At 39.9% G+C, this 24,567-nt stretch overlaps 1 protein-coding gene across 2 annotated transcripts in view; it reads right to left on the bottom strand.

Moving 5' to 3' along the window:
* LOC136883224 (uncharacterized) overlaps positions 1 to 24,342 on the bottom strand; it is an 81,833-nt gene extending 57,491 nt beyond the window's left edge. Inside the window, exons 1-2 of one of the 2 annotated variants that reach the window (XM_067155423.2) lie at positions 24,245 to 24,342; positions 24,090 to 24,170 (exon numbers count right to left, since the gene is read on the bottom strand). The gene's annotated coding sequence lies outside the window, so the exon portion shown is untranslated. Of the gene's footprint in view, positions 1 to 23,419; positions 23,441 to 24,089; positions 24,171 to 24,244 lie in introns of those variants that run through there. The other variant, XM_067155424.2, reaches the window with a different exon arrangement.
* Between the last annotated feature and the right edge of the window lie 225 nt (positions 24,343 to 24,567).

The raw sequence follows: 24,567 nt of genomic DNA, 5'->3' as shown, positions 1-24,567 counted from the left end.
ATACAACGTAGGATGTTTCTTCATTCAGATTTTACATAAACACATACCGGTACACATTGAAATTGAATCTTGTAATTTACAACCATACTACAAGGCAACGAACCTAAATTCGTAAAACACACTACTATTTCCCTTGCAATAACACAGCACAGAACACCTGTGGAACTACAATCAGGAGGCCTGGCGTCACTGAACTAAGCATAAACAAAGCAAGCGCGCTCCTCGTTGTCTACTGCACCATGCGCTCGCTGCCATCTTACTACGCCAGTCATCTTCTATTCGGCTTACTGCTACCCAAGCTACCAGCCATCCATGTAGAGACATCAGTGTACCTTCCTCATGTACGTAGCCTAGCGACAGTGAATCTACATATTTAATTCTGGTGAAAGCGCGCTGGATTGTCATATCCCACTACAAGTTTTCCGTCGGTTTTTCATTCGTAACACGCCAACCAACGCGAAAATTTAAGAACCGGCTTCGAGGTGCATTTTGACCCTCGTCCATCTACCTATGTTTATCATTTCAGACCTCTGCGTGGCGCAGATTTGGCTGGGTATCACACACACACACACACACACACACACACACACACACACCTGCTACTAATGTTATTGTTGATAGTATTTTAGAACACATCCATGAAAATATTTTAAAATGGCAGTAAGTCAACAAAAGGTTAAAAAGAAACGTTTCTCTTTGCGAAGAGCTAATGATCAAAATCTTTGGCGACCAAGGTCTCTGGTAATGACTAATGTTACACAAGCAAGAAGACATATTCATGTTGAGGAACCCCTGGAAAATCCGTCTAAAATTATTTACAATGGGCTTACTAGCAATGCAGTTGGAAGTCTAACAATTCATAACAAGCATAGAACCAGAAAAACTAGCTTGCTTGTGCAATGAAATACGTACCAGACACACTTATCAAGTTGCAATGATTAATTTCTTTTATTTGAATGACAAAGAAACTCACTTGTAAAAGTAATTTGGCTATTTTGCGTACAGTAATCCAGAAGGACGGTATTTTAAAGTGCTTTCCACAGTTGTTCTGCCAGTCTTTTAACACATATATTGTTGATGTTATAAATAATATTTACATTCCGTAAATAGTTTCTTTCCTACCGGATGTATTCATGCACAAGAAATTATTCGAATCGCACATGGAAGTGAAGCTCATGCAGTTTTTGAGGAAGCTGTTTATACAAGGCCTACGGCAGTTGTAAGATCAATTCTGGCCAATCGTGGTGGAGGAAGCTGTAATATTGCGGCTAACCACCTAAATTTAAAACAACAAGAGCGTCTGATATCAGACATCTTTGAAGCTGGTATTTTTAATTTATTCCTTCTGTCTTCCAATGAGGTAGTAAACAGTCTAATTGAAGTATTGGCACAATTTTGCTTAGTGATTATGTGCTGGGGACTTACTCACATTATTATTATTATTATTATTATTATTGTACCGGGCGGTACACCTCAACGCCGCGCAATCTAAATTAGCGCCTAAATGAACTCCTCTATCAATCAAAAGTGGAACTAATAACACAATAAATTGGGACATTAAGCAGATGATGTCACCACCGAAATATTATGTAATTTTGTTATTGTGCAGTTTCCTAAACTGAGTGAATTTCTCCTTGTTTTGTTTGCCTTTCATCAAGAAGTTTGGACATTCTTCCATAGATGACACTGCCAAAAACTATGATCATGCACCCTCGTGCGAGGTGTAAGAACTTATAATTTAAAGAAGTTTTGTATTTCTAGGTTTTTGTAACTGATTGATGTTCATTTATTTTTTGGTTGGAAATGTTTCCTTTTTATTTCCGCCAGTTTTGAATCTAGCCAATCACTAATTTCTGTAATTAATTTTCAACCTATCACAGGCTTCTTGTTCGATTCTGAGTGTTACTTTTGAACTCAACCAATAAAATTGGGTGTGGCTAGTTTCGTCTTGAATTATTCAAACCTTCCCTGAGGGTTTATGAACTGCGGCTTTTCACGTTTCTTGGACAATTGGTCGTCATCTTTCTGAGTGCGTGTGTTAAGCAGGAGGGAAAGGTCCGCATCATTAACTATGTAACCTATTTTTCTAAAATGTAAATCATCTTTCGTCTAATGTGAAAACTTCGTAAACCCTTTAAGTGTAAATCGGAGATAGAGAGTGAATTACCCTCTCGAGCTCCCCTTCATCTCGGTTTGAGGTAACTGCGTTTTATAACTGTTTTTCATTCTGTAATGTGGTAAAGTAATTTCTGTACGAGTCCCCTCAGTAGTTTGGGAATAGCCCCTGTTTCGTCGGCCTAGAGCCCTTTAGGTTTTTAGGTTTTCATAGTCTTGGAGCGCAGTGTATTTCTCCATTTCTTTTGTGTTTGGGCCAGTTATTTAACCTGTTCTTTTCCACGAAGGCCCTGTAGGTTGGGTATTAAATACCCCCGTAGAAAATCACTTTTCAAATTGTAAGTTGTGCCTTGAGAGGCCAGCGATTGCCTTGAGTAGGCTTGGAAAACTGAGAGCCTGTTAGCTCGTTTTCAAGTTTTTGTAAGATTAACGAATGCCTCCAGAAGGCGAGAAATTGTAGTTTGGGAGCAAGTGGCTCCATGAATTAGGGGATTTCTGCCCTTAAATAAACTTGTGCTCTTTTGTAAATTTGAACTGGGAGCTCAGAAATTGTAAAGCGAGGGGCTTGAAGCCCAGGATCTGTAAAGTTCACTAATCTCGGATTTTCCTAGACTTGTTTCAAGATTAATCTTGGATTTTCCTAGACTTGTTTCAAGATTGTCATTGTACCTGATGTTTCATTGTTATGAAAAATTGTTAAGTTTGAAGTTCTAAATGAAATATAACCTTTGTTAAAGTTTTAAATCAATCCTCGATATCGTAGTTAGACCCATTCATGCCCGCACATGCTTTAACCTCTTTCTGCTCCACGGGTATGCCCGTAACAAATGGTAGCAGAGCGTGGTTGAATGGGCATCACTTAAGCATCACTTGACGGCTAAACATAGGATTTGATTCGAACTCTAAGAATTTTCTCAGTCGCTGGAATTTTTTTCTAAATTTGCAAATTTTCTATCATCATGTCTAGCCCTCGTGAAGTACTTGGGCAAGGAGGAATTAATTTATGAATTACTTATTGGGAATGTTCAATCTGGAGGCACGGTTGCGGCAGATACCACCAAACTTAAAGAGTCATTAGAATTACCTATTTGTATCCCAAATTTAGGGGGAAAAGAAATTGATGAGGCTCTATCCACTATCACTGACAATACCACTGAACTAGCATCGGTAGTAAGCTTTTTCTTGTAGTGAGTGAGCCATCTCCTAATCAGCTTAAGAGAGTACAGGCTAGACTGTTCCATTTTTATAACAGGGTTAGTTAAGTTAAAGGAAGATCATGCTAAGGAGGCTAGTAATCTTGTTGAACACCTTTCAAAAATGTCTAATAGAGTTAATCAATTGTTGACTGGGGCAGCTGCTCCTAAAACCGACCAAGTCCCTGTGATAAACACTGTGAGTGAGGAAGATTCTACCAAGAATGTAGAAAGTAGAAAATCTGTAGCAACTCAACAAACATCAACCCCATTGGAAACTGAGTCGGGTCATTCAAAACAAATTCCACCTTTCTTTTTAAATAATGCTGTGTCTGAAGCCTCTCAACCCTCTAGGCTATCACCAATAATGTCACCCTGTTTTAGTAGTCTTCCCCATCCACTGGCTATGTTGCTTAGGGGAATTCCTAAATTTTCTGTAAACCCCATCAATTATGTCATTTCATTTCTAAGATTTTAGTTGAATTTCAGGATCACGCACTAGTGTTTTCCCTCTTTCACTCACAAATTCTTCAAATCATGTATCCATATTCAGTAGGCGTACTCTCGGACAAAATAGTTAAAGCTATAGCTGATAAATCATCCATAGAAGACTTCCATGCTCACCTTCTGGCAGATTTCATTCCGGCTAGGGTAATGTCTTCTCTAATAGAGAAGTAATATTTCAGAGTGCAGCGATTGGAAGAAAATCTTGCGGATTACATCCGAGATACCAAGTTTTATACCCGAGTGTCCACCCTGCATTTTTCCGAAGACCAGATTGTGAAAACTATTGTTGAAGGTATCTCTCCACCTTATAGATCTTACTTACATTTTGAGTCTCGTCCCCAAACCTTGTCCCAGCCGAAGGAGTGCGGTATGCCGACACCTTAAGAGTTGCGAAGGAACCCCCTCCGTCTTCTAATAATTTTCGGCCTTCACCTCGCCGAACTTTCACCACCCGTAAATGCTATGCTTGTGGGTCTACGGAACATCTCCGTAACAAGTGTTCTTTGATCAAACCCAGTCGGACAAAGAATTGGACAGGGTCATCTCAAGGATGTGTCAAATGTAGTTCGTTTACCCACCTCGCCAAAAATTGCCCTAATGCCAATAGCACCCCCTCCTGCTCAACTTCTGGTGCAACCTCCGCGAACTCTAATAATGGAAAATGACTAGTATCATCGGCTGAGTCGGCATGTTCATCTTCCCAAGACTCAGCCCCTGTTAAACCCAGCGAAAGCTCTGGTAAGGATAAAGGGTTTTCTAATCCATCATTTGAATGTCCTAAAGAATGCCTCAGGAATCCATCATTTGAATGCCCTAAAGAATGCCTCAGGATTGCGGCGGAGACCCACGCACTTGTACTTTTTCTTAAAATTGAGTTGAACAATGAACCGGTCACGGCTCTATTAGACTCTGGGAGCGTGTGTTCGATAATTTCGGCTGATTGGTATTCTAAATTAAAGACGGTTTGTAAGTTTTCTGATTATTGTTCGTCTTCAGTCCAATGCATTTCGGCTAATTCCTATCAATTAGAAATGTTAGGTTTCGTCTGTACCAAAATTCGTATTTCTAAATTCACTTGGAAAATAAAATTGTTTGCGGCTAAGCACTTGTCTTGCCCCCTAATATTACGAGCGGATTTCATGTCTCCTACCGGTTTCTAAATGAAATATAACCTTTGTTAAAGTTTTAAATCAATCCCTGATATCGTAGTTAGATCCATTCAAGCCCGCACATGCTTTAACCTCTTTCTGCTCTACGGGTATGCCCGTAACAATTATTATTATTATTATTATTATTTAGAAATTGCTTTACGTCGCACCGACGTCTTATAGCAATTAAGGCATAGGAAAGGTCTAGGAGTGGGAAGGAACCGGCCGTGGCCTTAATTAAGGTACAGCCCGAACATATGCTTTGTGTGAAAATAGGAAACCACGGAAAACCTTCTTGAGGGCTGCCGACAGTAGGGTTCGAACCCACTATCTCCTGGATGCAGGCTCACCCCTATCCGCACGGCGATCTCGCCCGGTCATACGTCTAACAACACGGTTACCATATTGGGCCCAGTTTTACGATCAGATGTCCTGGAGGAGTCTAACTACACAGTGCCTAGTTTTAATGACAGATGACCCTCCTATCGACATTTTGGAGGAGCCTAACTACACACTCGCCATCTTGGGCCCAGTTTTACGGTCAGATGCCCCTCCAGCCGCCATTTTAGAGGAGGCCTAACTACATAGTCGCCATCCTGGACCTAGTTTTACGGACAGATACCCCTCCCGTCGCCATTTTTTTAAGAACCTAACTACACAGGACCTAGTTTCACGGAAACAAGCTCCTCCTGTCTGCATTTTGAAGGGCCTAACTACACAGGACCTAGTTTTACGGACACATGCTCCTCCTGTCGGCAATTTGAAGGGCCTAACTACACAAGACCTAGTTTTACGGACAGATGTTCCTCCTGTCGCCATTTTGAAGGGCCTAATTACACAGGACCTAGTTTTACGGACGGATGCCCCTCCTGTCGCCATTTTGAAGGGCCTAACTACACAGGACCTAGTTTTGCGGACGGATGCCCCTCCTGTCGCCATTTTGAAGGGCCTAACTACACAGGAGCTAGTTTTACGGACAGATGCCCCTCCCGTCACCATTTTTACCACAACGCTGTTCACTCTTCCCCTTATAGACTTTGTAGTTCTATAAGGAAATGTGTTATTACTTATATTCACATGACAAACAGTTCTACTTATAACAGATCGACATATATTATTTATTTATTTATTTATTTATTTATTGACTAAGTTAGGGCTCGAGGCCCTCTCTTCCACTTAATCACATATTAATCAAAATCTTAAATAAAATACTGAGATATTTAAAATAGTTAAAACTACAAAAATTAGAGAATAAATTTAAATATATTACTAAGTTAATACTAAAATTAATTAATATTAAAAACTCTTAATAATGACTAATCCACAGGCGCGCACACATTCATACTGCAACCATTCAGTCAGTTGTCCTCAGCAGGTAGTTTGGGCAGGTGACCTTAAGTCTTTGTAAAGAGCTGGTTTCTCTGACCAGAGCTCGCAGGGAATTCATAATCTGGCGCCGGTCACTACAAACGATCTATTTTAATTTATGCGGTGCACTGGAATAGAAAGTGAGGATCTGGAACGTGTATATAAGTTGTGAAATGACGATAAAAAGGTGAATTTAGAAGAAATATACAGTGGCTGACTTTCAGCTAACACTCTAAACACCATCGTTAAAATGTGTAGCTACAAACGTTTACCATCAGCCATGAGAAAGCCTTATAGTATGGGGTGATATGAACATCAGATCCGATATTGTAAATGCAAGCAAGATGCTTTACGTCGCACCGACACAGAGGGGTCTTATGGCGACGATGGAACAGGAAGGAGCTAGGAGTGGGAAGGAAACGGCCGTGGCCTTAATTAGGTACAGCCTGGTGTGAAACTGGGGAAACCACGGAAAACCATCTTCAGGGCTGCCGATAATGGGGCTGGATAGTGGTCGCAATTAAGCGACTGCAGCTATCGAGCTCGGTGGTATTGTAAATAAATAGCAGGCAGGAATTCAGTGCTCGTTGAAGTTTAAGTGTTTCTTCTCTCGTGATATCAACTAGAACAACGCCACAATAATCAACAATAAGGAGAACCAGTGTCTATATTAGTTTGGCCTTAAGCTCAAATGGAAACACATCTCTTTGCCGTTTAAGAGGGTGAAGCGTTCCAAAAATCTTTTTACAGACTTTTTCGTGTGATCAGACCAATCAAGTGTTTCATTCATAATTACGCCCAGATTATTAACTGGTTTACTGTAGGGAATAATGTTACCATTCAGTAGGATAGGCGAGATTGCAACATTGTTTGAGCAGTTCAGTAATTTTCGTGATCCAATTACGATTGCCTGATATTTTGTGGAGAATTTCGTTGTGCATATATACTGAGTTGTCGGAGGTCATTGTTAATATATTGTACTCTTTCATCCAAGTCTGAAGTCTCGCACTGTCGATAAATCTGAAGATCGTCAGCATAGAGGTGGTGTGCGTTATTTCCTGTCACAGATGGTATGTCAGTGATATAAATACAGAAAAGTAAGGGCCCTAGAATACTGTGCTATGGGGCACCACTTTCATTTTCCATTTAGAGGCCTTGTCGTTTACTGTTACACGCTGTTGACGGTTACTCAAATAAGAACTAAAAAACGTAAGCGCAGCCAGGTCAAAATTTAGCAGTTCCATTTTCTTTATCATGGTCTGAATGTCAATAGTGTCAAAGGTGCTACTGAAGTCAAGAAGGATAAGTATAGTGAGCAGTCTTTTGTCCATAGCGTTTCTAATGTCTTCAGTAACCTTCAAAAGTGCTGTCGGGGTACTGTGACTCTTCTTAAATCCAAATTGCAAAGGGTCCAAAAGAGCATTTTTATTTAGGTACACCAGAACTTGCTCGTATACTAAACGTTCAAAGGCTTTAGAAAGCGCAGGGAGTATGGACACCGGACGATAGTCAGAGGGTGATTGTGGGTCTAAACTCTTAGGTACCGATATAATAATGGCTGTTTTCCAGACAGTTGGGACATTTCCGTTTAGTAAATAGTAGTTCAGTATGTGCGTCAGTATAGGCAGGACAGCACCCATAATGTTATGTATAAAACTAATAGGCATTCGATTTAATCGAGTACAAAGCCTTTTTAACCTGATTTTCTGTGACACTGTGAAATGTGAATGGTGGATTGGCTGGAGGGAAGGGCGGTGAGTCGGTGCAGTTAATTGGGATAGGTTGAATATTTATTCTACTAAAGTAATCGTTCAGTTCGTCAAGTGGAATGCCAGGAGTTGTCTGTCTCTGTTGATGTTTTCCTATTCCCAGAGCTCTAAGTTGGTCCCATGCACGATTAGAGGTAGCTAAATTCCGGAAATATGTATATTTTATTTCTGATTAAATGCTTTATGCGATGTGGTAAGATTCGAAGTCTGTGTCATCTAGGGTTTGTTTATAATGTCGAAATAACGAGTCACAGTGGGCCATCATTCTCTTGGTTTCATCATCTAGCCTTGGACAACAAGGGCGAGAAACCTTTATTCGACGTTTAGGGACATGTATGTCATATAAGTTCTTTACCATCGTATTAAACAGGTCAACTTTAGTGTCGGTATCATTTAGACTCAGTATATCGTCCCACGGTAGTTTATAAGCGTCATCATTCAAGTAATCCAAGTTTATGTCCTTCGTATTTCTGACAGTTATGTACTTGGGTTTCTATTTAGGCACTTTGAGGGAATACAATAAATATATAAGGTCGTGGGTCGAAATGGATGATACAGGGATTTGCCCATGGGTTATTACTTTACCTGGGTTGTTCGTTATAATGAGATCTATGAGTGTGTGAGAGGAACGGTTTGTTGCATGCACGTGGTTCGTGGGTTGTAGCGGGAGAATAGTCATGTTACAAGTAGTAAACAAATCTACTAATAGATTACTGTCATGAGTCGTATTAAGTAGGTTACAGTTAAAGTCTCCCATAATGATTATGTGTTCATAAACAGCCTGGAAGTCTAGTAAATACGTTTCGAATTCGGTCATATCTGTTACACCAGGCGGTTTGTATATGACATAAATCATCACTTTTTGTCTGTTGATATTTACTTCAACGAACATGAATTCCGGCCGTGTTCGAACACCCTGGAAAGATGTACATATCACTCGGCCCTTTAGATCATTTCTACAGTAAATCCCTGTCCCGCCTCCACGCCTTCCATCCGACCGATCGAAACGTATTAAATCATATCGATCGATATCAACCATGGACGAAGGAATGCTAGGAGTCAGTCAGGTTTCAGAGATGCAAAGTATATGTAAATTATGTTCCGTTAGTGTTACTTGAATTTCGTCTTAATGCGCTGGAAGAGAAAGAGCATTTACATGGCAACACTGTAGGCTGTAAGAAGAGGACGACAATGCTTGTTTCAACAGAGTACCTGCTGAGAAGGGAGAGCCCGGGAGGGAGGGATTATTGATACCGTCACTGCAAAGTTCAGGTCCAGATGCATAATAACTGTCTAGCTGAATACTAAGAATTCCAACAAGTAGATCATAAGATAACAATACAGGCTATTTAAAAGAAGGAAACTCACCTCAACTTCCTGGAGAATGAGACAGCTAACAATTACTTGCCGGCACTTACACACACATTCACACATTCTTAAGAACACTATAATAATAACAACAATAATAATTACAAGAAACATAGTTGATATCGTTTATCCCACTAAAAATTTAAAGATTTCAAATCCGCATTCGTGGTAAAAAATCTTCTTAGTGCCCTCTGGAAGCAGAACTACAATACGACCATCTAGTGTCCACACATTTCTCGTGCCGAATCTGTCTCGTGCAGAATTTAAAATTGCCTTACGTGTTCTTGTCAGCGATTCAATGATCAGGATTGACGTGCCTTTTAGCTTGGGCTCAGTACCCCACACGCGTTCACGTTCTCAGTAGCGAACGAACTTGACGATAATCGGCCACTTACCCGCTGTTAGTACCTCTGCTGCTGTCCTCGGAGACTTTCCAATTCGGTGGATATTATCGATCTCTTCCATGGGCACTTCCAACTCTAGATGTTTGGAGAATACGTCCTTCACTTTTCTATAAATGTCTTCACTTGGCTTCTCGGCGATACCATGTATCAGCAAGCAGTTTCTTCTACTGTACTGCTCTGCCTCATCCAGTAGTTCGTCTTGTTCCTCCAGTCTATGTTCAAGACCGTATAGTTCATTTCTAAGCAACTTGAGTTCACTGGTTATCGCAGACCTAAATTCCACGAGTTCCTGCCTCAAGGAAGTTAGGAAGTTACCAGCAGGGTTGGTTGTGCTGGAGCCTTGGGAGCCATCAACAAGTTCTAGGCGTGCCTCGAACCTGTTCATAGCCGATTCAAATTTATCCAGTCTTTCGTGTGCACCTTTGACTGAAGGCATCTTCCAACGTACACTAGTTACTACTTAACACCGCTTTTCACACAACCCACGGACTAGCGCGGGATAAACACGGAGCACACTCACAGCGTCACCTCAAAGTCCGCCATCTCATTATCTTATTGTCGGCTGCAGTGTAAAATGATACATCATATCTACCTAAGTGTGCAAGTTAATATTAAAAATATCTATTATGTTTATGTGTGATCTATGTAGTGTGATATTTTCAAGACGACACAATTTTCAACGACATAAAGCTGTAAAGCATAACTTCGGAATATTTGCATGCAAACAATGTACTGCTACGTACAACAGGTCTGATGATCTCACACGACATGTGAATTCTAAACACATTTGTTTAAGTAATCTACCAGTAGGACGCTTAGAAACTTTAACTAAATGTAGAAAGCGCAATATAAAGAAGCATGACCCAAACGATGCGACATCATCTCAGCCTACAACAAGTTCTGTTACTAACCTCACACCACCAGATAAACAGAAGCAAGAAGAGGAGATGCATAAGGAGAAGAAGAAGAACTCAACGTTTCTTTACCATCGAAGCTTTTTCATTCTGCTTTATTTTCTAAGCCGACTACACGTTCTGTCGCTGTGTAAATATCTCAAGAATAGGAGAGGGATGTGGTAGTAGAAGATAAAGAAGATCTTTACCGCTTCTTCACAATCAACCCGTGTTAAGTTTTATCTACAGAAGACATTGCAGAAGCACATACTACCTCAAAACAAGTTCTTCCGTTTCCTATGCATCAACTAACTACACGTATTCTTAATGTTAACAGCAAAACTCTGTTACCCTATGCAGGTGTAAGATACTGTAAAGACCTTAACTTACTCGTTGAACGATTACAACTCCTAAGAACTTATCAAGATGCTGGTTACACAGTGAATGAACGACAGATTCAAGAAATTGCCCCACCAGCTAGGTAACCCGGTACCAACTTAGCTGATTGGAAGCAAAACTACATTACACAGGACAAGGTTCAGTGCAAAAGAAACAAACAGGAAGCGTCACATACACTACACACCCAGAACACAAATAAAGAAAATAGGAAAAAGTGAACTTACCTCCAGGTGGTAGAAAACAAAGTGGGTGGATCAAGCTACCAACTGACAGTGTGCCAAATAAATGTTGAGTAGAAAACAAGACAAGTCTTTCTTTTAAAAATAAATATAATTCATGAAACTCAAAAATTAACAGTTTAAATAACAGGCCATCCTCGCAGTTAGTTTTACTAAAACAAAATAGGTACCAGAACTAAATATAAACCCCACAGACATAGGATAAGGCTAAAGAGGTCTTTAAATTCAAATTAAATTAAATTAGATAAAATAATCAGACCTCACTAAAACAACAGGAAAATTCCAATTAAATTCAAGAAACACAAAAATAAATTAAGGGAATATTATTTAAAACCGCCGGTCGGTAAGAAATTAACTAAGGTAAATAAAATGGTACCTTCAAGTTGAACAAAACCTAAAATAACGAAACTAAATCACAAACCGCCGGTGGGCAAGAAAATATATTAAGGAAGGAAATGTTACAATCATCACTTCAGTTTACTTTCGCAACAACCACCAAATCTTTTTCTTAAGAGAGGAAATAAATCATTTTTGGGAAATGGCAACTTATAAGAAATAGAAAAGAATACCAACTTTCTTTGCTTCACAGATATCCTTTGAGAGATGGATACTCTCTTTCCGATTCACATCAGGTATCGGGTAACTAAAATACAGTGGGAGATCCAGCACAGGATGTCAAGTGCTTCACGTTAAATTTTCAAAGGGAAAAGTTAACCACCACAACAAATCCCGAAGAGAAAGGGCAAGAGCGCAAAAGAAACAGTTAACACGCAACACGGTTTCATAAAATTACAGAAAAATCATACAACAGGATAGTCTCCCAACATAAAAATAATCACAACCATCACTTCTTTAAAAAAACATCGTCCCCAAGGCAACCATAATTAATTGTTAAACCAGGAAGGGACCAATCCCGTTAGTGGACCAACAATGGTAATAATAATAATCGTATGGCCTCAGCTACCGTGTGCAGACATTTCAATTTGACGCCATCTGGCTGTCTGCTCGTCAATTTCGACGTTCCGTTTTACTCTAGGCCACCACTAGATGGCAGACCGAGTAAACTGAAACTCTCTTGGGCGTCTATGGCTGAGATTTAATGAATTTTGTCGGGTAAACACCAAATGTGTCACCAGAGATTTTTTACATGCCGACATCGTACGACATGGAGTGTCGAATGGACTTTTTTTCCGCCCTTCAAAAATCCGACTACCTCTGCCGGGTTTGAACCCGCTATCTTGGGATCCGGAGGCCGACACTCTACCAACAATGGTACCAAAAATGGAGGAAAAGTAAGGCAACAAACTATCCCAAAGTGCACGTAAAAACCCAAAAATAAACGATATTAAATTAAAACCAGAAGGAATATAGAACAACCGGAATTGCAGAAATAATCCTTACTGGAACTCCCAAGTATTACCCCACCTTTAAAACAAAATTTCAGAACAGCAGTAACATCATTACCGGTTAATAATAATAATTATTATTATTATTAATAATAATAATCAATATTCAATAATAATAATATTTTACATTTCTACTTTTCTTTGAAATTTCCCCTAGTAACATTTAAATTCCATATCGTGAAACATTACACACTAGGTGCATTAAATAAACAACTTAAAACCTTTTTCAACCCGATACGTTTGTTTTGAAAGGGTAGTACAATTTTACTTAACAATGAATGGTCCACAAAATTTTCCGGCACGCATCACTTATATTGGTGATTGAAAGGTTTCTTCAAAAAAATCACAGAAGCAGTTCACCGCCGATGAAAATAGCAAATAAATAAGAAGGTTGACTTACAGGTTGGTTGGTTGCTCCAGCAGTAGAAAAATTTAAACACGGGCAAGCCATGTGCACCTTACCAGTTGAAAATCATACTTGCATGTAAATTAAAAATCACACACTACGAGGATGTTTGAAAAATACACTAAGGGTGTGGAGCACAACCCTACATCCTTTAAAACCACTATCCACAGTCCATGTTGCTACTCCAAAGCATTACTTGGAGACCGATGCACCAACGTCTTCTAGCCATGATGGAAAGCCAGCAAATGCCTCGTTCGCTTCCCTCTCTCTCACTGGAGACAGTCTATTTCAAAATGGCCGACACCAAGCGCTGATTGGCCGGAGCAATGCCAAGGAGAAAGGTAACAAATAGTTCCTACTATAGCCGTAAGATAGCAGTATCAATCAGAGCTTACATGCCCTCGCAGAATTAAACATAAAAAATTGTGAGAACACCGTTTAAGCTGTAGAAAATAAGGATACAGATTTCTATGCCGTAACAGGCTATCCCAAAACGTAGATGGAGAGAAGACAAATACGAAACCTCGGTTTAAGCCTCCCCCCTTTAAGGGTTTCATATTTTCATTCGTCTCCCTTAGACGTAGTACAGTGTATGAAATTAAGCTAGTTTTTAAGTGTCTCAGTCGACAACAAATAAATGTCACTGGTACCGAAGGCAACTTAGGTTTTCATAGCATAGATAAAGGACTTTTAACTTGAGAGCGTGGGTTAGCGACGACGAGGTCCTTAGCTGAGTTCTGGCATTGTTTCCATTTACTTGTGCAAGGCTCTCACTTTCTTATATCCTGTCTCACCTCCTTTGGTTAGTACTTCCTCTTAAAATAATAATCACTACCATTACCCTTAACCATGACTGTATTCGCACTGCCTGACAAAAGGTTGAAGCACCCTAAAGAAACCGTCGGATGTCAATGTAGCGTCGTGCGGGTATTCTGTGACAGGTAGAGCGGCCACCGGCGTCTGATGTTGAGAGATCACTGAGAAGACACGGAGATGCCGCGTACTGGTGTGAGACAGCACCTGGCAGAGTTTGAAAGGAGCCTCCAAGTGTATTTTCATTTGACCGGCTGCTCGAATCGTGAGGTACTAGCATGTGATAGTGGCCCGATGGTGGACTGCAGGTATACTATACTCATCCTGGTGAACCACAAGGGTCCGTGCCTGCCATCCGAGACTCCCTGCAGCATTCCGTGTCATCCCGCACCATTGGTAGAAGACTAGCAGAACCCGGACTAGGAAATTACAGTCATCAGCTGCTGTGGGCAGAAGTCCCATTCCGTAGTTAACACCACAACACAAACGGCTGCGTTTGGGGCGGTGCCGAGACCGGGAAGCACGGCCTGCTTATGAATGGCCTCGTATTGTGTTCTGCACTACCCCGGATGACCATCGTCTGCGAGTATGACGGCGACCTGGGCAGAAATCCCATTCTTCCAATGTTTTGGGGAGGTAGAGCTGTGTTACTGCTGGCGTCATGCTGTGGGGAAACATCTGGTATCACTTCATGTCACGACTGGTAGTGATTGAGGGAACTCTGACGATACAACGGTACTTCACGGACATCCTGCGTCCCCTCACGCGACAGTATTGTGGTGCCATTTTTCAACAGGACAATGCTCGTCCTCACACGGCATGTGTACTCCTACGGGCAGTAGAACATGTGAGACCAGCTCGGATATCAACTCAGTTCCGAGTGCCAGTATCCAGGATATCAAGGACCGGTTACAACAGCTGTGGGCCAGCTTGCCTCAGGAGCGGATATGATGGGTTTAAGACACCCTTTCAAACCAAATCAGTATATGCATTCAGGCCAGAGGTGGTACAACACCATGTTGATAAGTGGCCTCATACTACCAGAGTTATTTGTACATTTGATTCAATTTTATAATCATTGAAATAACGTCACATGCTTCAATGTTTTATCAGGCAGTATAGATTCAGTCAATTTGAATTCAACTAACTGCATAACAATTTTTAAAAATTCTGAACTTTTAGTCCGGTGTGTCCTATATGAAAATGGATAGCAAAAATACTTTGTAGGTAACTTCTTGCTATGCCTTGCATACAGCAGCTATTTTTCCACCTAAACCGTATTTTCAGTACGCTGACCTTCATATGTCAGGACCAATAAGACCTACAGAATTTTAGCAGCCTTCTCCTTGTCACAGCAGCTGATCACAGACCAAAATTTAAAACGATTTTTTTGTTCAAAAGCCTATTTTTGAACCCCATTTACTATGAGAAGGGCAGTACTCTACCTCCACTGTTTGGGGCGTCACTGCACCTTATCACTCTTACCACCTACAGTTCCGTCAAATCTGTCATAAGAAGTGGCCTATCGTTCCATCTCTTCTTCAGGCCAAATTTAGCCAAATCGCTCTATTATCACCAATTTGATTCCCTATTAAATTTTCTTCGTCCGCGATTCGCTCCACTCACCTCAGTTATTGCCTTTGCGTACCGCTAACTACTTTTACGGTTTTCCGAGACGCCGAGGTGCCGGAAATTTGTACCCCCGCAGGTGTTCTTTTACGTGCCAGTAAATCTACTGACACGAGGCTGACGTGAGCACTTTCAAATACTAACGGACTGTGTCAGGATAGAACCTGCCAAGTTAGGGTCAGAAGGCCATCTCCTCAACTGGCTGAGCCAGGCAAAACCTGTCCCGACTCCACTTTATCCAGTAAAAATCTCACAAGGAATAACCGGGATTTGAACTACGTAACCCATTTGTGAGAGGCCGGCATGCTGCACCTGAGCCATGGAGGCTCGTCCATCTCACTTTCAGCATTCTTATGCAACACCACATTTCAAAACTTCCTATTATATTTCTTTTTGAGCCAGTTAATGCCCATGTTCCACTCCATTATAATGCCATGCTCCAGACAAAAGTCTTCAAAAACATCTTTCTAATTTGTATACTTGAAGCGAGCAATTTTTAAAGCCTTCCTTTGCATCATCATATGTCTGCATCTTCCCTCCTTACTTCTGCCATCATTAATATGCATCTATTATCTTTAAGACTTCATTTCCTGCATCACCTGACTGTTTGACTGCTCTTGTTTTGGATATCTTTATACTCCTTCTCTAAGAATGCATCTATACCACTGTCTTCTGCAGACACAGGCAACATAATAATATCACTGGTAAATCTCAGAGTTTTTATTGTGATTTCTTTTCCAAATTTACATTTTTATTCTTTATTACCTGTTCCATATAAACACTGCCTCACTTCTTTCTTGGATTGCTGATTCTTTTTCAGAGACCTTAATTGTTATCTCTGCAAACCAATTTTTGTACAGATTATAGAAAATCCTTCCTTTTTGAAATGTGAACACATCAATCACCTTCAGAATCACAATAGCTTGGTCCAACCAATCTTTCAAATGACATTTCTAGATCTACAAATGCCACGTACATGGGCTTGTCCTTCTAAAGTTGATCTTCTATGATCAGCTTTGTGAATTCCTACATTTGTTCTGAAGCCAAATTGATCTCCCTCCAGCTTAAACAAGTATCTCTATTCTAGTGTAAATAATACATGTTAAAATTATGCAAACATGGGATTCTTAACTAATGGTGCACTGGTTCTCACATTTGTAAGCACCTACTTTACTAGGAATAGGTATAATGCTCTTTCCTAAATTGGATGGCACTTGTCCTAAATCATACATCTTACACACTAAATGAAATAATATCACCATGCTGGTTTTCCTAAGGCAGTCAGTAATTCTGACCCTCACTGTATGTAAGTAGATAATAATCTTCTTAAGTGTTGATCTCTTTGCATGGGGTCAAAATGCTCACTGTTGTCAAAAGTTCTAATATTTGGGCCCTAATAACTCTGGTGTGGGATATGATAATCGTATTAAACTCACAGGAATATAAGCCCTATATGATCCCTATGCACAGTAAAAATGTCAAGTATTAGATTTTACTGATTTAACAGTTACAGAATTTCAAAGTAGAGCCAAAATGTGTCAAATATACATACTACCACTGCAAGTAACAAAGAGCATTACTGTCTTTTAGTTTAGACTACATGGATGTGAATAGATTTTCAAAAATGCTGAAAGAAGAAATAGGAACTGTGGGTCAGCAATTACTGCTCACGCCTAATACACAGTTGACTGAGGATTTTATTGAGACACTTGTTGACAAAACTTGCTCTTAAAACAAACCATTATATCTCTCAAATTCAATCTGCTTCATTGGGAAAGAAGTAAGAAACCCTGAATGCAGACTCTTCACTGATTTTGCAGAGAACAATTTATTCATGGTCCAGCGATTTCATTGGACATTCCTCTATTAGGAATATGGTACATTGAAATCCACAGTGTCTGTATGATTAGTACTTATTTAGACTTTACTACTGTTGCCATTCATACATTTCAAAAGCATCTGATAAAAATATAACAGAACACCCACCCAAGGTGGAGACATTAATGTACTTCAGAGATAAGCCTTCCAGTCAGTGTAAGAACAGGAAGAATTTTGCAATTATTTGTAACCGCAAGTTCAATGTTGGTCTTATTCACCTACTTCAGTGTCCGGCTCCATAGCTAAATGGTTAGCGTGCTGGCCTTTGGTCACAGCGGTACCAGGTTCTAATCCCAGCAGGGTCAGCATTTTAAACATTCTTTGTTAAATCCACTGGCACGGGGGCTGGGTGTATGTGTCATCTTAATCATCAATTCATCCTCATCACGATGCGCAGGTCACCTACGGGAGTCAAATCAGAAGACCTGCACCTGGCGAGCCAAACATGTCCTCGGATACTCCCGGCACTAAAAGCCATACACCATTTCACTGTAAAGTGAGCACACAGACAGAATTCTTTTGGTGGCATAGGAGGCATAACAAAAAGGGAAGCAGCAGAGGGCATACAGAGACCACATTCTCTGACCATAGACAGAATTCTTGTGGTAGTATAGGAGGGATAACCAAAAGGGAAGCTGCAGAGGACATACAGAGACACATTCTCTGGCCATAGACAGAATTCTTGTGATGGTATAGGAGACATAACAGAAAGGGAAGCAGCAGAGGACATACAGAGACCACATTCTCTCTCCATAGACAGAATTCTTGCAGTGGTATAGGAGGGATGACCAAAAGGGAAGCTGCAGAGGACATGTAGAGAGCACATTCTCTGCCCATAGACAGAATTCTTGTGGTGGTATAGGAGGCATAACAGAAAGGGAAGCAGCAGAGGACATACAGAGACTACATTCTCTCTCCATAGACAGAATTCTTGTGGTAGTATAGGAGGCATAACAGAAAGGGAAGCTGCAGAGGACAGGCAGAGACCATATTTTCTGCTGATAGACAGAAGTTTTGTGGTGGTATAGGAGAAATAACCAAAAGGAAAGCTGCAGAGGACATACAGAGACCATATTCTCTGCTGATAGACAGAAGTTTTGTGGTAGTATAGGAGGTATAACAGAAAGGGAAGCTGCAGAGGACATACAGAGACCATATTCTCTGCTGATAGACAGAAGTTTTGTGGTGGTATAGGAGAAATAACCAAAAGGAAAGCTGCAGAGGACATACAGAGACCATATTCTCTGCTGATAGACAGAAGTTTTGTGGTAGTATAGGAGGTATAATAGAAAGAGAAGCTGCAGAGGACATACAGAGACAATATTCTCTGCTGATAGACAGAATTTTTGTGGTAGTATAGGAGGTATAACAGAAAGGAAAGCAGCAGAGGGCATACAGAGACCACATTCTCTGCCCATAGACAGAATTCTTGTGGTGGTATAGGAGAAATAACCAAAAGGAAAGCTGCAGAGGACATACAGAGACACATTCTCTGGCCATAGACAGAATTCTTGTGGTGGTATAGGAGGCATAACAGAAAGGGAAGCAGAAGATGACATACAGAGACCATACAGAGTTTCCTTGGAGAACTCTACACAATGACGTAGAGTATTGTGCCTCAGGCAGTTTCCTTCGAGAATTCTGCACACGGATGTAGGGTATCAGACACATGTGGTGGTATAGGAGGCATAGCAAAAACAAAAGCTGCAGAGGGCACACAGAGACCATATTCAAACTCCTAAAGAGCTATATTACTCCTATGTTGATAATGTTAAAAATTAAAGGTGTCACCTTCTTAGGCTATATATATATATATATACACGAGGATGAAATTTATACGAAGAAAATATTTCAAATGTATGAAGCTATTCTTAAAGAAGGGAAACACAGGCACTGATACTCCCAGGTGCTATAAAATCTCCAGCTCTTCAGCTTTTCTGTTGAAAAGTATTGCCAGAGACTCTTCTGATAGTTAATGACAGCAACGCTTGCATATACAATAATAAGTGGTATCCAGCTCGGGTCAATTAAGTAAGTGGAGAATATCAAGATGTTCGTGTTATGTTTAACCTGCCACTAGGTCCACAAACATCCTTTCATAAATCAATGAGAGAACATTGGGCCCCACTGTCAAATGTGCTGAGAAAGATGATGCCACCAGAGCTTAAATGTCAATCTGAAAGAAAATGAAATAACATTTTGGGCAAAGTATGTAATGAAATTCCAGTTTGGTACAACAAGCACTTAAGCACACCTCTTTAAGTTAATGTTAAGTGTGAGTAGCATTAATCTTTAATGTTATTCTAAATTTCATTGATCTACACTGAATATGTATTTACTTTAATTGTTATATAACAGATATATGTGTAAATGTCTTTCTGCTAAATAATTATAAGGTACTGATAATAGTTACTCCACTTGTATTATTTCCATCCATATTAACGACAGTATCTTTGCCATTTTTCAACCCCACATTGAAATTCCATGAATAATACACCAGTAAATTCTAGTAGGAACTTTGAATTTTTACTATTCATAGGGTTTGATTGATTGATTGATTGGTTGATTGATTGACAAACAGACCCTCAATTCCAATAAGTTTCATATTTTTATCTTCACCCACACTAGAATTATTTGGATGCAAATATTGGAACTTTGGATGAAACTGAACATTTTAACCATATGCACAAAAAAAAAAAAAAAAAAAAAAAAAAAAAAAAAAAAAAAAAAAAAAAAAAGCACCTCTAGAGCATGATTTTCTATTTACATACAGTGAGAGTAGAGGAATACTTGTGATAAATACTTGTGATAAAAGTTTGAAGTCCTAGATGACTGTCCTTCTACCAAAAATATGATTTTGAACAAAAATATGGCTAAAGTTTTGGTCTATGTTTAGCTGCTGTGACCAGAAAAAGGGACTGCTTTACTAAAGTACAAGCAAGCTACTTGTTTCTGCTACAAATAGTTTTCTGTTTCAAGTCTTGGCACCATTTTCTGATCCTGCATATTAGCTACTTGAAAATGCCAACATTATGAAAATCCCATGTTAGAAAAATGGCTCCTATATGAAAGGCAAAACAAGACAACAAAATTACAAACTATTTTTGTTATCCATTTTCATGCAGGAACAAGTCAGTAAAATTGTAGATTTAAAAAAATCACACAATCAACACTGAATTATTCCATGTGGAATGGCCCAGGCCTGGTCATGTAATATTAAGAAACAATACAGACACAAAGAACAATTAATAAAGGACATTAGATAATGGCTGGTGTAGGCAGTGTTGCAGAGGCAATTTGAATGTAACGCAGGAGCCTATTCAGACACATAATGTGTTTCTTGAGAGCCAATCTGGGTGCTACATTTTATACTAGAAACCAAAACGTTGGTAGTAGCCTATAGTATATACAACCTGTGGGCAAGGGTAGTAGAATACATGCATGGTAGCCCCAGACTATCATAAGAGGTGACCTGAAGGGCGACCAAGTAGCATGGATTGGAGTCGATGGCTCTTCCAGACGAATCTGGTATTGCTTCCACCTACTTGTGCCAGTCAGTCTAACCTAGTTAGCGTTCGGTGACAGACGTGCTGAGTGAGGTGCCGGTAGAGCCGGTGTGGAGTGTGACCGGTGAGTGGAAAAGTAAGACAGGAGGGAAGAGGAAGATGATTGGTGTGGATCAATATCGTGCAGCTATTGGAAGATGGCAGGGGAGATGGAAAAAGGAAACAGAAATAAAGGAGGTAAAGTGGAAACAAGAATGATGGGCGAGATGATACTGGTGGCAGCGGTGATTATGGTAGTTAGCCATGGGAGGTGTGGAGGTGAACCCCGGCCCGACTTCCAGTGGCAACATGAACTGGGAAGACATAGAGGTCATAAGAAGAGTGGTGAAAGAAGTGGTGGAAGAAGTATGCCCGTTTGAGCAGATTAAAAATATGATGAAAGAACAAATGAAGGAATTTGAACATATGAGGCGTTGGATACAGGGAAAAACAGATGAGACAATGAACAAAGTGGAAAACAGCGAGAGAGAAATATCAATAAAGGAGATGGAGGAAGAGGTGGTGAAGCTGAAAGCAGAAATTGAAGACAGCAACCGAGAATGCAGGAAGAAATGCTTATTTATATATGGAGTGCCGGAAGACAAAGGGGAAGACAAAGTGCTGACAACCTACAAAGTTGTGTAAGTTATTCAGAAAATGATGAAAATGATGAAGCTGATATTGATGATGTGGAAAGGATAGGTAAAAAACAGGGTGATAGGCCGATAAGTTGTTTTCCACCCTGATGGCAGAAGTACTGATAAGAGGCGCAGATAATATACGTAGTACAAAAATTTGGATTAAAAGGGACATGGGAAGAGAAGGGGCAAAGAACATAAACACCCTGAAAAAACATTTAGTTAGGGCTAAAATACAAGGGTTAAGAGCCTACATTAAGGGGCAACAGCTAGTAGTATCCAATGGACTATGGACCAGAGTGTGGACAGCGAAGAAATTACAGGAAATGGAAGAGAATAGGAAGAACGAAGGGGTAGTGAGGAAGAGAGTGGAAGAAAGGCAAGTCAGAGACAGTAAAGTGGGTGAAGACGGACCTGGAGATAAAGAAAGAACCAAATAAAATAAGACACTGGACCAAAGCTCACAGCAAGAAGAAATTAACTTGATAGAAGCCATTTACAAATCAATCAAAGAAGGAGCCAGAGAGGTAACAGCTGAGATGAGGAGGGAAATAAGGAAGGAAACCAGCGAGACCAGGGCATTATTTAAGGAGCAGAGGACGAAGGCCTGTGGGAGAGAAGAAAGGAAGATACAGGAAGTGATTGTGGGAGCAGAAACACGAGTTGCGACAAGAGCACACAAAGGAAGTGAAATTACAGCTGGGAGACAGGAAGAAGAAGCAAGGGGTACCCTGGCGAAAGGGAGAAGTTTGAGCCTAAGAGAGATATGGGGTAAGAAGAACAAATTGGACGAAGGCATAGTGACAAGAAGCAAAAAAAGCAATTTGCAGTAGAAAGTAAATTGGTGTGCACATGAGAATTGCGGAGTTTGTGTGTTATTCGTAACTATGACAAGAGTGATTAAATAGTTAAATTCGTAGGCAGTAAAGTGTGCAGTGAATGAGGAAGAGAGTGATTATAAATTGGATAGGTGTTAAGGATAAAGCTAATATGTGGAGATGGTTGGTATATGAGCTGAGGGTCCAAGTTAATGGTGAGCGAATATAGTTTCAGTTAAGGTAGTGATTTGTCTGGATTCTAAAGATAATAAATATAGTGAGACAATAGAGTTCAAATAGTGGTCAACAGTAACGAAGCATAAGGTGAAAAATTGCACACCGGCACTACAGTGGAGGAAATACGAAGCCAGGTTTGCAACTTAAGTAGAGAACCAGAGAGGTCAGTGTTCAAGAAAGTATGCTTAGTGCGAACCTGGCCGGAAGTGATATACTCTTTGTTTAAAGTGCAGATGCAAATCTGACACAACATCGTACTCTTCATAGCAATATGTTACCAGTTTAGCTTCTCATTGCCATACTGTCATACTGTCTTGTTTAAAGTGCAGATGCAAATCTGACACAACATCGTACTCTACATAGCAATATGTTACCAGTTAGTTTTTCATTGCCATACTGTCATACTGTCTTATACTAGGGACAACAGACCATTCTGCCTCGTTGCCATTTGATTATTATTATTATTATTATTATTTATATCAATATGGCTTTTTTTCCTTGCTTTGGTGTCAGATATGTTTATTTTACAGGAATTATTATATGTGTATGTTAGATTAAGCTGCCTAGGTTGGGCATTATTATATTTCTCCTTAGTAGATCAATAAGGCTTCAATGCTGTAGATCGGAGGAAAATAAAGTCATTTACCTTTACCTTTACTTGTGCCTGTGTGCTCTCTGACTTCCCTTAGGCCTCTTTGTGGCCTTTCCCTTTCATTTGCTGATACCTTCCTTCTTTGAAGTGTTGGGCTCTTCCACTTTTTCTCTCTTTAGTGTTAAATAGAAGATGTTTGCCCACTTTTACTTCCTGTTAAAACGAAAATCACCACCACAACCATTAGGCTTACAGTATAAGCTGGAACCAATCTTTTATAAAAAAAATATTATCATTCCATATCTTCATAATCAACACCAACAGCATTCTTTCCTCGTGTTCAATTTCTACTTTGAGTAATATGTGTACTGCCTATTCTATCATTATTTCACAACTTGTTCTTCTGCTTGTACTGGTAGACATGTCATCTCATAACGTCGTGAAATGTGATCTTGGTCACAAAACACAAGATATTAAAAATAGCCAGTTATGAGTTACTTGTAGGCCTACTTGTTTCCGAGAAACTCTAAAGCTATGACAAATACTGTCACGATCACATATATAGTATAATAGAGGAGAACAACAAGTGAAGTTCGTCCAGTTCGACAAGAAACCGTGCAAGAGCACGTTGTTCCTATTGATGGTATAAAAGATATATGAATACGATCAACCATCTAAAAATAACGAGACACTGACAGTTGAGACAAAATCATAAGGTACTCACCAGACATGTAAATATCAGTGTACTGTGGTGTAGTAGACGGCCTCTGCTAACAGCGTTATATTCCTAAGTCCACATCAGACGCTGTAAAGAGAAATGTCATTACTAATTGCTTGATCAGTGAGTATCCAAACACCATGGTATAAGTCTCTACTTGCTTCTACTTTCCGAACAAGCAACATAATATTATTATTATTATTATTCCGCCATCAAAACAAACGTTGAGTTCAGCCAAAGAATCAGCACAGAATGTTTGTTTACTTCTAACGTAAACAAAGAAAAGAATACAATATGACAGTCATGGATATTTATCACATCATATTTCTCTGGTGTGAATGACGCTGAATGTTTATTAAGTAGCAATTCGTACAATGTGCATAAGTGGAAATAATTTCACATTAGTCTTGGGTGCAAAAATTCAGTATCAGGGGACAATTATCTTTTGTCACATAATATGTTTGTTGCACAGTTCACATTCGGG

This window comes from Anabrus simplex, chromosome 11, assembly GCF_040414725.1.
Source record: "Anabrus simplex isolate iqAnaSimp1 chromosome 11, ASM4041472v1, whole genome shotgun sequence".
NCBI classification, from domain to species: Eukaryota; Metazoa; Arthropoda; class Insecta; order Orthoptera; family Tettigoniidae; genus Anabrus; species Anabrus simplex.
Note: the sequence above shows the minus strand (reverse complement) of the source record. Positions and strands in the feature narration are given on the sequence as shown.